Source organism: Erpetoichthys calabaricus, chromosome 3 (assembly GCF_900747795.2).
Source record: "Erpetoichthys calabaricus chromosome 3, fErpCal1.3, whole genome shotgun sequence".
Classification (NCBI taxonomy): domain Eukaryota; kingdom Metazoa; phylum Chordata; class Cladistia; order Polypteriformes; family Polypteridae; genus Erpetoichthys; species Erpetoichthys calabaricus.
This window is the reverse complement of record NC_041396.2, coordinates 227,147,303-227,163,404: the sequence shown is the minus strand read 5'-3', so window position 1 is coordinate 227,163,404 and position 16,102 is coordinate 227,147,303. Positions and strand designations below refer to the sequence as shown.

At 37.5% G+C, this 16,102-nt stretch overlaps 1 protein-coding gene across 1 annotated transcript in view; it reads left to right on the top strand.

Moving 5' to 3' along the window:
- The window catches only part of tab2 (TGF-beta activated kinase 1 (MAP3K7) binding protein 2), a 170,070-nt gene that overhangs the window by 49,632 nt on the left and 104,336 nt on the right, over positions 1-16,102 (top strand). The gene's annotated exons all lie outside the window — the stretch shown is intronic.

The window sequence follows — 16,102 nt, the reverse complement described above, 5'->3', positions numbered from 1 at the left end:
CGTGCTCCTTACCCATTTGTGACATGTTGCTCCATCTTGCTGGAAGTAACCTTCCATTAACCCCTTAACCGCCCTCTGCCGGATATATCCGGCACCGTTGTTTTATTGCTAACGCCATACTGCCGGAATTATCCGGCACATTTGCCTGTGGTTATATGAATGCCTGGCAAGTAGTATAACTGACGGTTTGGCGTGGGTATTATTACTACATTGTATTTCGACAAGTCTGTGGTTGTTTTGGCCGGTCATGTGACGTGATTCGCATGTAACAGCTGTGAATATGAAGAAACGTAAACTGACTTCAAGTGAGGCTTTGCAGGCGATTTTGGACAGTTCTGATCATGATTGTAGCAGTTCTGAAGAAGATTTTAGCGACAATGATGAGCAGCAACGTGCGCTGCATGATACTGTGAATGAAGACGCATCGGATGACGGCGATGAGTGGGTGTATCCCCAGCATCTCAACTGGACTGCTGCCCGAGGTGAACTACCTTTTCTGCATCCGTTTGAGGCAACGTGTGGCTTTATTGTTGATGTAAACAATTACACTGCTGAGCAGTTTTATGAGCTGTTTGTGTCACCTGATTTGATCAGACATTTTGTTCATCAGACAAATCTGTATGCAGCACAGTTTATTGAGAAAAATCCCAATTTACCTCCACATTCCCGTGTTCGTGCTTGGTTTGACACTGATGAAAACGAAATGAAAAAATTCATTGGGATTTTGATGTTGATGGGAATAATCAGAAAACCAGATATTGAGATGTACTGGTCTACAGATCCTATGTATGCAACACCTATTTTTGCAGCTGTCATGACACGTAACCGATTCTCTTTGCTGCTGAAATTCTTTCATTTGAATGACAACAGAAATGAGCCAGATAAGAAAGATCCAAACCGCGACCGCTTGTTCAAGCTACGTCCTTTGATTGATCATTTATTTGAAGCATTTCAGTTGCCCTACATGCCAGGACCGTCAGTTGCAGTTGATGAAAGTTTATTGTTGTGGAAGGGCCGCTTACAGTTTCGACAGTATCTACCATTGAAAAGGGCACGGTTTGGTATCAAGATGTTTTGCTTAGCTGAGAATTCAGGTTACATTTATAGATTTCGTGTATACACTGGCAAAGAGGATCCTATGAGTAGTATTTCAGCAGTGTTGCCAGATGAATGTAAGGACTTTGGACTTTCAGAAAAACGCTGTCGTGTCTGTTCAAAGAAGGGTCAGCGTAGAGACGTCAAGACCTTCTGCTCAAAGTGTCCCAGCAATCCAGGACTTTGTGCAGTTCACTGCTTTGGCCTGTGGCACAGCAAACTCAAATACTGGGAATGAAACTATGATTGACTGAACTACTTTTGACTTTTGAATTACTTTTGACTGTTCCGTTTTGTAGTAGACAATAAATCCAGAAGCCTGAGAAAAGGTACATTTTGTTTTATTATGTGTTTGCCCATTTCTAGAACTTGCACAACATTTAGTGGTCAATACTGCTTGAATAAATGTAAAAAATGTAAAAAAAATGTAAAAAAGTAAAAAAACGAAAATTGTTCAGATTTCGCCTGGCGTGGGGAATATTTAGGGAGTTGGCGGTTAAAGGGTTAACTCACGATCATCCAGTTGATTCTGACATCGTTTAAACGAATTGGTGACCCAAAAGTTTTGCACCATGAACACATGCTGTTCAATACTGTACATCACTCTCCTGATGAGAAGTCGAGTGACTGAGTGAAGGGGTATGGGTGGTATGTACCCAGAAGTTGCAAACTGAGGTCAAACGTCATGACAGCTGTCCGGCACCTACCTCATCGCTCCGATACAGGGGCATCCCAGCTTGTTCGAAGCTTCATATAATGAGGAGCACGTTTCGTTCACATTGTTTTGTCCACGCGAGAGTTATTACAGAATATTCTGGGCCTCTTTCGAGTGAATCTCCCTGTATATAAGAAAAGGCAGAGCAGGCTCTTCTTCCTTGGGAGACTGCATTATTTACTATGAAAAGTGACATCCTTCACATCTTCTATAACTCTGTGATGGCTAGTGCGATTTTTTTATGCTGTGGTGCGCTGGGCTGGTAACATCACTTCAAGAGAGACCTACTGAATCAACAAGCTAATTAAAAGGACAAGCTCAGATATAGGACACGCTCCAGATCACCTGGAGAAAGTAGTGAAGGAGAGAATTAAAACCGAGTGCCTTTAAGAACAATTCTGCACATCTTGAGCAGAAATGATCAGATGGATTTGACGTTGTACATGTCACATTTGTCGACCCCAGGGGTTCACCCCCTAATGGGATAAAAGAAGTCAAAGTTACTCCTTTTCACAAGACTTCAAAAAAAATGGGGATCAGATAATATAAATTTGTGGTGGCATCTTTTACTATTATGAGGTTGCTAATTATGAATATAATATTTTTGATATTTACTTGTGGTCCTAGCCTTCTAAGTGGAAATCCCAACAATTTAAAATAAGTTTCAAAGATAAGCTTGTGGGGGTATCGTTTTAGACTGTTTCCAGGTCTTATTTATTAATTTTTGATCCTTTACTAGGGGTCCGGTCATCAATGGACCTCTATTAAGAGTGTGAAAAATTACTAATTTCAATTATGATTGAGAATATTTAGACTTGGCAATTGAAGCACACATTATAATGTTCGAAATATCTGACACAGCTGTTCTGGTTTATTATATACTTCTTCTTATTGAAGTTAATCCTAACCTTTCTTATGAACTTCCCTAGCTATGGCAGCTTATGCTAATTGACTTTTTACGAGGTGAATTGCTTCATAAAAACTTTAGTTATCTGCGTATGTACCTATTTTTCTAAAGTAGAACTTGCCTGATATTACAGTATTGGTTAAACCTACTTTATAAAAAAATGTCTGTAAAAATGTACATAAACTATCTTTAGTATTTTAGTCTACATTTTTTTTACAGGTATAATGTGGTGCTGCCCCATCAATTGATGGGAATGGAGTTAGTTTATTGGCCACTAGTTTATGAAGTCATTATTTTGTTGTGTATAGAGTACAGTGAAATTCTTACTTACTTGTGCTGATGTGCATCATAGGCCCAATGAAATTACAGAATTATTTTGTAATTATTTTGATACTGTATTTTTACAAATTGTTCTTTCCAAAGTATACTTTTTATGGTGGTACATTGGGTTACAATTAAATATTTTACCTAAAATTGATATATCCCGCAAAAAAGTTAAGAGCTGATTTTAACTGCAGTCTCATTCATGATAGCTATGAGTGTAGGACATGGAATTGCATTATTTTAACATTTTGCCACTGAAGACTCTCTGGGACTTTAACAGCAGTAATTTAGTTTTCTACACCATTTCACATTTTTTCAAATTTAAATAACGATTTAATTTTTTTAATACAACACATTGGTTAGTCTAACAATGCACCATATAAATAAAATGTATTCGTATTCTAGAATGACCAGCTGTTTAAACTGCAACAGTGTGCTCCACTATAGCCAGAAGGCTACATTCTGGAACATTTCATAAGCCATAAAATTGCAATTTCATTTATCTCTGATAATATGCAGTGATTCAAAGAAATTTTTAGTCATAGGCTCAGTATACCATCTTATTTTTAGTATTTTATTTTGCAGACCTTTCTTTGGAATTTGTTCAATTGTGATGACTCACAAAGTAGTTTTAGATATAAACCTACTACTTATCATGTATATGAATTGGACAGTAGCACATGTCCTTAATATAAATAGTTCTTACATTTTAATGGTGAATGTCATTGCATTTCTTTAAGCAATGGGTAAAAAGTTAAGCTAGTTTTGGAGCAATTTCCTTTTGCCATATAAAATGCAGATTAGGCATTGATTTTTTTTTTTTCCTCCTTGTTTGGGAAATATTTATCTAAAGACCTTAATCCTCCGGGGATTCTTCATCTAACTTTTGTTCAAACTTAGCCCCAGCCTTGAACCAAGCTGCACACCTCCAAGGTAGCCTTCAAAATGCCTTTCTTGTCTTCTTTTTCTCTTAACACCAAGCATCCTTAATCACCAAACATAGCAAAAGCTCATAATTTTGCTAAGGACCTAATCAGATCTTAAAATATTATTGACTTTAGATTTTGATTGTGCTCTTCTTAAAATTAAACAATAATTCTGAAGAAGTAATGCACAGAATAACATAATACTAATAAACATTAACCTTATTTTGAGCTGCAAGGTTCTGAATTGAATTAATCAAATTCAACAGTATTATGTATTGCCAGGAAGGTGGCATCTCTATATATAATCTTTGGATCTTGATGTTTGTTTGTCCGCGAATGAATTAGAAGAAGAAGCACTAGATGGCAGTAGAGAGACAGCTAAAACATGGGCATTGCATTAAGAATCTCCTCCAGGCTTATAGTACTGAAGACTGTAGTACTCCAGTCACACCTCAAAACACAGACATACAAACTAAACAAATTGTTGTGCTTTAAATTAACTAATCTTTATATATAATCTTCATTTGGATCTTGATCTTTGTTTGTCCGCAAATTCATGTTCCCCTGACACTGCCTTAGTTGTTACTTTTCTTTACAAACACTGTCGATACCACTCTTTGTGTTTAGATCTGGCGTCGACACTGTGCTTTGTGTTTAGATCTGGTGTCGACACCTGCTTCGTTGTCGAGACTGTGGTTTTTTCTATCGACCATCGTTGGCAGCACTTCGTCCAAATCGAATGTTCACCCGCTTCTTGGAGTCGGCAGTCAGAGTATATAAGTCGGACAAACTTCTGTGATTTTCCATCAGTCGGCGTTTGGAGTTCAAGAAAGAACTATTGTTTCTTCCTTACTCTTTGGATTGCCACAAAGCAACCTGCGAGATTGGAGAAAGGTTGAGAAGAGATCGTGAGAGGAAACGACAGCGTCGTGAAAACGAGACGGACTGTGAACGGAGAGAAGCAGAAATGCTCCTCCACCACCAATAATTACTATTTGGACAGTGATTCCGAGTAGGCCGTTCCTATCGAATCAATGTCCAAGGGTTTTGTTTTGTAATTTTGTTTCCCTTATAAAAAATCATAATGCTGTGCGACGAAGGGCCCAGTTCATGACTGGCAGCTGCGTTTAAACAGGGAGCCCTTCACAGACAACTTTAACACGCGCAACGTAGTTACTAGTGATACTATAGTTGATCTAGTTTTATATCAAAGCAGTAAACATGCTACTGTAGTATATTGTTTGAAAGTCTGATTTTATTTTAATAAAGTGAAATCTGAAATTAAGAATTTAGTCTGTTGCTCTGTATTAATGTCATAAGAGGTGCATATTTCTTACTTGAGCAATCATTTAGTTGTGTTTTAAACATCAGTCCTCCTAAAATTTAACTATCTGTATAAAGCAATCAGCTTATTTTTGTTAATAATTTACTTATTATTTTGTTAATATTATGATGTAGTAACTGTTGGATGGATCAGATGGCCTGGAAATAAAATTCAATGGCAGTTCAATACCGGCATTGTAATTATATATTGTCACAAGGGTTGGAACTAGTATTCAATGTCATCAATAACTGTCAATGGTAAAAACAGTAAAAAAAAAAAAAAGTATAGAAATTCAGTACAATTTTCGATACCCACTACAGCAGTGTTTCCCAACCTTTTTTGAGCCACGGCACATATTTTACTTTAGAAAAATCCCACAACGCACCACCAAACAAAAATATCACAAAAAGTATATGTGATGAAATATAATGATCTTCTAGTGTCAATTTACTCACAATTTACTTACTCAGTGTGAAACCTGGGCCTGTTTAGTTGAACACGACGCTGAAATACACGCAGGAATTGAAGAAAGACACACACAAAGATCTTCTTCAACAGCTCTGAGTCTCTTTTTTTTTTTTAGTTTTTATAGCAGTCATGTTTGAAAATCCAAGCTCGCATAGGTAAGTTGTGGAAAATGGGAGCAGGGTTGAAATAGCTCTGCTTGCCAGAATGGGGAACTCCTTGGCAGCAGTCAGCCAAAAACTGTCCAAAGGTAGATCAGCAAAGCTCAGCTTTAAACCAAGATTTTCTCTCAGTACAGTTATTTCCTCCTGCTCCTGCAAAGTCATGTCCTATTTAAACTGTGGTTGAGCTATATGGGTTCCTAACCCAGTCAAGGCAATCAGTGGAAACTGAAGGGAAATAAAATAACAACTTATGTTCAAGAGTTTTCAAATGCTTGCCTATTGTCTCACACAGTGCAGCAACGTTGATACTTTGCCATTTCTGGATGTGTGGGAACATGTCAAGGTTGGCACTTTCTGCATGTTGTTGCCAGAGCTGCACCTTTTGAAGGAAATCCATTTATTTCATCTGTTCTTGTGAGCAGGTTTTCATTTCGGCCTAGCATCCATGTGTTCAGGTCATTGAAATGTTGAAATATATCCGCCAGACATGCTAGTCTTGCACACCACTCATCACTTGACAGCAACTTAGCGTTATCACACCTCTCATTTGTGAAAACCACTTGTAGTTCCTCCGCAGCGCTTACACACAGGCTAAAACTTTGCCACGGGACAACCACCGGACCTCTGTATGCAGCAATAGCACTTTATGCTCTGCTCCCATTTCCTCACACAATGATGCAAACATGTGACTTTTTACAGGTCTTGTCTTTGCAAAGTTTATCATGCTCACAACATCGTCCAATACAGGAGCTAGGTCTGCTGGTAATGTCTTGGCAACGAGTGCCTCACGGTGCAGAAAACAATGCATTGCAGTAACATCTGGATGTTGCTCTTTCACTCTGCTTACAAATCCTTTGGTGTGCCCGAACATGGCAGCTGCTCCAACAGTGCAAACACTTATGCAGTTTTCCCACTTAAGTCCTCCTTGTTCAAGGTACTTTGATACAAAATTTCCTCTCTTGTTGTTCTTTCTGGCAATTCCTTGCAAAACACAAAGTTTTCTCTGATGGTGTCTCTGTCTACAAATTGCCAAAAATTGTGCATTTACACTGATACCATTAGATTCATCGAGTTGCAATGCAAATTTTCTACTGCCGTGCAACTTTTCCAAAACAATCCTTTCAATGTCTGCAGTCATCAATATGTCTGGCAATTGTATTATTTGAGAGAGGGACTTGGGATATTTCTTTAACAGCACCAGGGCCGAGCATCTTATTTACATTGATTTTGCATGCAGGTAGTATTAATGTCTCCGCCACCGTGTGTGCCTGTTTTGATTTGGCGATGAGTTCAGCAACTTGATAGCCAACTTTGAGAGCTCTCATATTCGTCTTTGTGGTTTTCCTCACTAAAGCTGCCTGTTTCTTAGTCTGTTCACGAAGTTGAATAAAATAGTCTGTGTTCTTGTTTTGAAGTGACGGGTGTTTTGTTTGGAGATGACGTTTAAGTTTGCTAGGAACCATGGCACTATTGGACAGCTTTTCCCCACATACCAACCATAACGGAGTCGGCTCGTTTGGTTCCCCGGTAAAAGTAAATCCAAAGGAAAGATAACTTTCATTGTATTGTCTTGAGCTTAACTTTTTTGCTTTCTTCTGACCACTACTCATACTAGGGCCTTCATCTGGGTCACAATTTTCCCCAGGACCCAGTTCAGATTGTGTACTTTTTCTTTTCAGACATTTATCCATTGCTATCACTGCTGTCACAGCCGAAGCATCACTAATTCTACTGTTTGAATGGCAACAGATAGATACACAGATTAATTAGCCATCTGCTGCCACGTAGCGGAAGAGTATTTAATTGTTCTTCCTGTCACTGTTGCATAGACGAACGAAGACAAGTTATTTGCAGTAAATAAATAATTTTCAGACCAATTAAGTGAAATTGGATAATTTTCCACAGAACACTTGATGATCTCTCACGGCACACTAATGTGCCATGGCACAGTGGTTGGGAATCACTGCACTACAGTACAGTGAATCCGGAAAGTATTCACAGCGCATCACTTTTTCCACATTTTGTTATGTTACAGCCTTATTCCAAAATTGATTAAATTCATTTTTTCTTCAGAATTCTACACGCAACACCCCATAATGGCAAAGTGAAGAAAGTTTACTTGAGGTTTTTGCAAATTTATTAAAAATAAAAAAACTGAGAAATCATATGTACATAAGTATTCACAGCCTTTGCTCAATACTTTGTCGATGCACCTTTGGCAGCAATTACAGCCTCAAGTCTTTTTGAATATGATGCCACAAGCTTGGCACACCTATCCTTGGCCAGTTTCGCCCATTCCTCTTTGCAGCACCTCTCAAGCTCCATCAGGTTGGATGGCAAGCGTCAGTGCACAGCCATTTTAAGATCTCTCCAAAGATGTTCAATCGGATTCAAGTCTGGGCTCTGGCTGGGCCACTCAAGGACATTCACAAAGTTGTCCTGAAGCCACTCCTTTGATATCTTGGCTGTGTGCTTAGGGTCGTTGTCCTGCTGAAAGATGAACCGTCGCCCCAGCCTGAGGTCAAGAGCGCTCTGGAGCAGGTTTTCATCCAGGATGTCTCTGTACATTGCTGCAGTCATCTTTCCCTTTATCCTGACTAGTCTCCCAGTCCCTGCCGCTGAAAAACATCCCCACAGCATGATGCTGCCACCACCATGCTTCACTGTAGGGATGGTATAGGCCTGGTGATGAGCAGTGCCTGGTTTTCTCCAAACGTGACGCCTGGCATTCACACCAAAGAGTTCAATCTTTGTCTCATCAGACCAGAGAATTTTCTTTCTCATAGTCTGAGAGTCCTTCAGGTGCCTTTTGGCAAACTCCGGGCGGGCTGCCATGTGCCTTTTACTAAGGAGTGGCTTTCGTCTGGCCACTCTACCATACAGGCCTGATTGGTGGATTGCTGCAGAGATGGTTGTCCTTCTGGAAGGTTCTCCTCTGTCCACAGAGGACCTCTGGAGCTCTGACAGTGACCATCGGGTTCTTGGTCACCTCCCTGACTAAGGCCCTTCTCCCCAGACCGCTCAGTTTAGATGGCCGGCCAGCTCTAGGAAGAGTCCTGGTGGTTTTGAACTTCTTCCACTTACGGATGATGGAGGCCACTGTGCTCATTGGGACCTTCAAAGCAGCAGAAATTTTTCTGTAACCTTCCCCAGATTTGTGCTGTCTCGGAGGTCTACAGACAATTCCTTTGACTTCATGCTTGGTTTGTGCTCTGACATGAACTGTCAACTGTGGGACCTTATATAGACAGGTGTGTGCCTTTCCAAATCATGTCCAATCAACTGAATTTACCACAGGAGGACTCCAATTAAGCTGCAGAAACATCAAAAGGATGATCAGGGGAAACAGGATGCACCTGAGCTCAATTTTGAGCTTCATGGCAAAGGCTGTGAATATTTATGTACATGTGCTTTCTCAATTTTTTTATTTTTAATAAGTTTGCAAAAATCTCAAACTTTTTTCACGTTGTCATTATGGGGTGTTGTGTGTAGAATTCTGAGGAAAAAAAATGTATTTAATCCATTTTGGAATAAGGCTGTAACATAAAAAAAATGTGGAAAAAGTGATGCGCTGTGAGTACTTTCCGGATGCACTGTATATAATGTAACTCGGGTTAAAAAAAAACTAAATCTACAATTCTGTATGCATTAAAATCTGTAAATTTTTAAGAAAACAAATATAATAAATTGTAGTCCTTAAAGCTTAGGTAATTAATTAAGGTGGTAGTCAGTGGCCTTGGCTATAAACTTAATGTGCATTATGGCCCATCCCAAAAACTGTAGTTTCAATCCACTTGCAGTCATAATAATCCTGTATAAGCGGAATTGAATTTTGAGCTGTTTTTTTCAACAGTATGAGGAAGCTGCAACAAAACAGGGTTGTCAACAACGAAGATAAATTATTAACTTGCAATAATTGTATTACAAAGCAATGATTGTATTACAAAAAAATATATACCCCATTCATGAAACGGCTGTCACAGCAAGCCAAATCCAACCGACTTTTACTTTAATCCCGATCCCACAATTCAGTTTCTACTGTAATAACTTACTATATCAATACTGTAATTACATTAGTATATCGGCACACAGAGGAGTAGTGCCAAATTTGATGCTGTTAAACACTGAAAAGTTATAGCACCTTGTATTGTAAATGTGATGAAATACAATTTTTAAACAGCATGTAATAAAATAATATGCTACGACAGCGTACTTCACAACAAGGGTTTAAATATCAAGGGAGCGGTGGAGCCATACTTCTAAAGAGTGTTCCCCTTGAATGAACATTACAGAATAAAATTGGATTGCAGGTAAAGATAATTGCAGTCTAACCTGTCTTAATGTGTTAAACACTTAATTGACTCCAAAAAACATTTTAATTTGTAGAAATGTCACCTGCCTAGTTCAAACACGCAGCTTATGTTCTTATACTGATTAATGTTTTCGTAATTTAGAAAAAGGATGCTACAGGTCAAATCCCATTATAGCTAATACCAAAGTAACGAAATTTTCAGAGTAGCAAATACTATTTTGTTGGCCCGGACAAGCATTCATACAACATAATGTTTAACATATTTCATCTTAATGAGATGTTCATTATGCTGAAATTTAAATTTTTTGAGCCAAAAATAACCACCCAAGATGATAATACAATGCAGAAAATACTTTTTATTGTACAACCAAAACAAAGTGACAGTCTATTGTGAAATTTGTGGTCACGGACAGTCTCAGGGAAGCTCAACGAGAGTGAAGGCACAACATCATGCAGGTATAGTCGAAATCTATGTCAGTGCTCCACCTAGCGTCCACATTGGTAGTTGTGTTGTGTGAGGATACTGTACTGTTTGAGTTTCATAGCGCTTATTAAAGTTTTCTTTGTAATGAACAAAAAAGTGAGAAATGGCATCGGTTTAAGCTCAAAGAAGAGTTACACCTACATAACATCTCCTTTTCATATAAAATATTTTTTGCAGTTTAAGCATTGCTGTTTTTTATATAGGTATTGTCAAGCTCGGGTCACAGAGTTGCACAAAAGACTGGAAAGTAAGTTCAGGATTCCAAGGTAAATTCAGGTCCTCTACTATATAGAGAAGGCAGGTACAGCCTCAAGACTTAATTGAAAATAGGAGATTTTACTTCAGTACTCAAGCACACAAGATAGGAGCCACAACACGGGGGCATTCGTCCTGCTTTAGCTCCCATCTTCAGATTAGAAGCACACCATGGGCTATGAATCACAGCTGTGGCAGTCCAGGAGAGTATGAGGAAGAGCAGGTCAAAGCCCGGTGTTAAATGTTCTAAACATTGTACGAGAAGCACTTTATGCAGTAAACCTGAACCTACAAAGGACAACCAAAGAACAACCATCATAAAGCTGATCAGTGATGAGATGATGAGACAGCTTACAGAGAAGAGGTTTACCTGCTGACTCAGTGGCACCAGGACTACTGTCTGAGAAACAATAGACTTCAGGAAGCCGAAGTCAAAAACCACACTTTTATCTGCTTTGGAGAGGGTGCACATTTCGGCTATTGTCAAAAAGGCTCACCATTTTCTCTACTTCTCAGACAGCTCGCATTTCTCCATCTATTCTCACAAACTTCTACAGGTTCGCAATAAAGTTCATTCTCACTGGCTGTATCAAGTACAGGTATAGCACCTGCTCAGCTCATATAGTCTTTCAGAGGGTGGTACAGAATGTTACTGCCACCCAGCTGCCTTTTATTCAGTACATGTACATAATTCAGAGCTTTAGGTAGGCATACAGTATTAAGACCTTTGCCATCCTGCACAGCCATCTTTCTCACTCCTGTCTTCTGGCAGACAGTACAGGGTCATTGGCACTTGCATCAGTAGATTCAGGAATAGCTTCTACATTCAGGCCAAGGTTGCTGAACAGTCAGTCATGTGAACAAATATTGTTACATAGCAAACTGTGGGCTTTAAATGTTGGGTGGAAGTGACTTTGGACATCAAATGTCTTTTGGCAAATTCTTCTATATCCTAAGTAAGGAAACGGAGTTAGTGGCTATGTGTCACCATCATCCCTTATTTATCATTATGCCAGTACCAGTGAGACTCTCATGTACGAGTGTATATGTATATTTGCGTATGTGTTGTATGTTGTGTATACTTTTTATTGTATGATTTTTTTAAATGTCTTTTATTAGTATTAATATTATTTTCAACTTTTTTGAGGTGACTTGTAAGAATTCCTTTGTACTCCATGACCGTAAGCTTGAAATGATGTACATCACTTTATTGACTAAGAGTAAAGTTAATTATATTCCGAGATGTGTCGGGGACATAGAGGATCCAAATAGAGTACAAGGTTGGAGAACAAAGAACTCAGTGTGGAGTTGACTCAGTACAAGAGCACAACCGTGATGTGGAAATACCTAGAAAGAAATTACATCAGAGTAGCTGTGATTACTCATTTATTCACACTTCAGGATAATCCAATAGCGCTCTCAATGTAATTTTCTTATGTCCCCATTTTATCATTGCATTCTTTAAAACCCCAGATCAATTAAGCAAAAAATAATAATCAACCAAATAATCAAATAGCAAGATAATTGTTAGTTGAAGCCCTAGTAGGTTTTTGTAATAAAATATAATCTGGCAAATATTGTTAACAGTGTTATTACTATATCACTGTTTCCTGCATATTGAAAATGCATTTGTGGTCTGCTGCTGCAAAATTTGTTGTTGCCACTACACAATCATATAAATATTGAAAATCCATAACTGTTTTTCACATTGCTTTTAACACTTTCAAAATTCATGCAATGAAAACTATGCATGGAGAAGGCTATTTTTATTTAATTGAAGCTTTTGTATAACTATACTTTAGAGGTAATGCTCACTGCCTACTTTGATTGTTTTAGAGGTCCATGCAGATCAATTTAATACCCAATGCTATTAAAATGTATCTGACAGCGTAAATATATCAGAAATAGGATAGTCCAACAACAACATGTATACAGTGGATTCCCTTCACTTTCTGCACATTTTATTGTGTTGTAGATTTAATTTAAAATTTTTAATTTGCCATTTTTGCTTGTCAATCTACACTCAGTAGCCCATCATCACAATGTGAAAACATGTTTTCAGAAGGATTTACAAATTTACAACCATTACAAAATTGAGGTCTTTCAGCTGTTAGTATTTTTTATACTTTGTATTGACTTGGTGCAGGAATTTAAAGCATATCATACTTTTGTGTTAAAATAGCAACATAACCAAAACTACCATGCGGTTTCACATGGACTATTCAGAAACTATGACTGTACAACACACAACCTTAGATTTACAATGCACTGTTTTATTTTAAACAGAATCCCAATGCAGCTTTATTTCATTGTATCATCTTAGCATTTCTCCTGCAATGCTCAGTAAAACATCAGAGATGTACATATTGTAAAGGGCTTGTGTTCATAACAAGAAAAAAGAAAAGGCACTGCTCATCTGCAAAGAATAAATATCTTTTGAATAAACAGCTGCATTTACTTCTGTTACTTAGTGTTTGTGCATCATTTTGTGTGGCTAACGCATTGTATCCTCCACTTTACTTAAAGGCATTGCTAGAAAATAAAGTAGCATTTTCTCACAGAAATTGAAAACAGAATTTTCATGTAATGTTGTGAATTTGTTCTGTGCAATGCTGTCTTTCTGCTTTCCATGCCTCCTGTCTCAGAAGGCTGATAGCAAACCAAACCTGCAACTGCTCATTGCATATATTTTCTTTTATAGGAATAACAGATCTTTCAATTTCTGTAATGTTGAATTGAAGTTGTCCCTGGTAGAGTGGGTCTATAAGCTCAGGGCTTGCTTTATATCCCACGTACAAAACTTGCTTGCTGTTTAAATACAATATTTTTTTAAACTTTGTTCAGTAGAATTATTGTTAAACAAACAAAATCCTTATAGATCAACCTAAGAAAAAATAAGAATTAGTCTGAAATGTAACAAACAAAGTTTATTTGCTATTTTCTTTTTTAATTAGAGTGATTAGGATTTGATTAAGCTTTAGATATTTTTATCCATCTTAGCCAGGGAATCTTTCAATGTTTTTAGTATTGCCATTTTTATTTATTTTTTTTATGTGTTGCAGAGCCGAATTATTTATTGTTCATGCAGATACACAATCTAAGCATTTTTTTCTCATCAGTGGAGACTAATAGCAGAGCCTTTTCATTTCATGTGGGAATTTTTTTTAAATCATAGACAATATCCATAATTTTTATATACAGTATAATACACTACCGTAGCTGTTTGTTTGTTTGTCCTGGATTTTAAATCGCCTGTAACTCACAAACTGTTTGACCTATTTGGTACACACATACTATGTGACGTCTACTATCTGCTTTTGGGGTGGTGATTGACCTCCAATGTTATTCCTCTTTTTATTTTTATTTTATTTTATTGTGGAATCAACTCTCAGCAGTGGCCAGCAGGTTGGCCGTGCGGTGCATGCGTACAAGCATCGTTCTCATCTCTACCACCTTAGCCATCACTTCCCTTATCTCTTCATATCTTAAATCATTCTTGAGGCAGATTGAAGACTTAAGTGCCAGCTTAAGTATAATATTAAAGAAAACGTACTTCTTATTAAAGAGAAAGTAATTGCAATACAAACTTAATCAGTTTTAATGTGAAAAGATGCCAACAAAAGAAGAGAAGAAGCAGGCCACTAGGGTGGAGAAAAGAAGAGCTGCTCAGGAAGCAGCAAGCGCTTGAACCTCTGAGTAATCGAATGCTAAACGTACAGAGAAAGAGTATGAAAACTATGAATGCACAAGTCAAGTGTAACGTGCTTTGTGCCGTTACAGGTAATTCATAATAATGAGAACCAAAACAAAAGCACAAAGTAAAAAAATATATAAAAAATGCTGTGAGTAAAGTGATATTTTTCCATTTAAAATTAAATAATCAATAGCAGTTATCTACCTTTTGTGAGTTGTTATTTAGACTGTTATACAGAACTTGGTTTTATGTTCTTGTGTAGTAATCTAACTTTCAATACAGCATTTTCTGTTATGGAAGAAGAACTTGCTTCCAACCTTTGGCTTTTTGAACAGCAGTTAAGTGCAAAGAAGTACTGTATATATTGATGTTGAGATATAAGCAAGTTACATTTGACATTCCCTTACTCAACATGAGTTGGACTTGCCCCAAATGTGCATGAATAATACTTTAATGCATACAGAATCATATGTACAACCCTAAGTTTAGATTTTCTACATGTTAATGATAATGAAAGGTTGCCATGTTTTTCCCCCTAAATTTGATTCAGCAGGTTTGAGAATATTATGTTACCTATTCTTACTACAAAACAAAGTAAAATCTCAAAATACTAATTTAAGTGACAACCATGAAAATAGTCCTTTCCATATTAAATTGAGAGCATCACAAAATTCAGGATAAAGGTGTGCCAAAATTACAACAAAGTGAAAACTATTTAAATGTTCATTAAATAATTTATTATTACAGCATATTAAAGATCATGCAGTTTCTGTTTGCCTTAAGATTGCACCTATGTAGTTTTCTTAGTATGAATTCCTAATATGCAACTTTAAAAATGTGCAATTTTTACTTTTGAATTTAAAGTACCTTTGAATAGATTCAAAGTACAGACAGATGTGAATGTGGAAGCCCTACTTTTTCATCAACCACCAGAGCAGACTAATCGCTAAATTTTGCTTTATGCATTGGCATTCTCAGAAAATAATAACTGAAAGCAGTGACAGATGGACTTTGCTTGTGGTGTCTTTTTGTTTGCCCTTGTATATAGGGGCCGAAACCCTGACAACATTGGTTATAAACAGTCAAAATTAGAGAAGTGGTGGAACCCCAGTGAGTCTTTGTTGGCAATATTATATGTTTTAGCTTCTGGCAATGTACAGTTTCTCTTTTACCAGTAAACCCCCGATTCTCTAAAGAATCGCAAATCTAAGAATGGCAATTACTTTCTGTTCCCTCCAATCTTTGTAGGGATGAAAAATCATGGAGGGTGGGAGCATCCTGGGAAAGTCGTCATTTAATTAAATAAATATATTTGTAGTAAAACTGTTTCTTTTTGGAGCCGTGACTCCTTTGGTTCTCGTGTTTCAGAAGCGCATTGTAGGCGCCTTCGTTCATTGTTTTTATCCATGCAGTCTCGTTTTTGTTTTTCTATGGGTG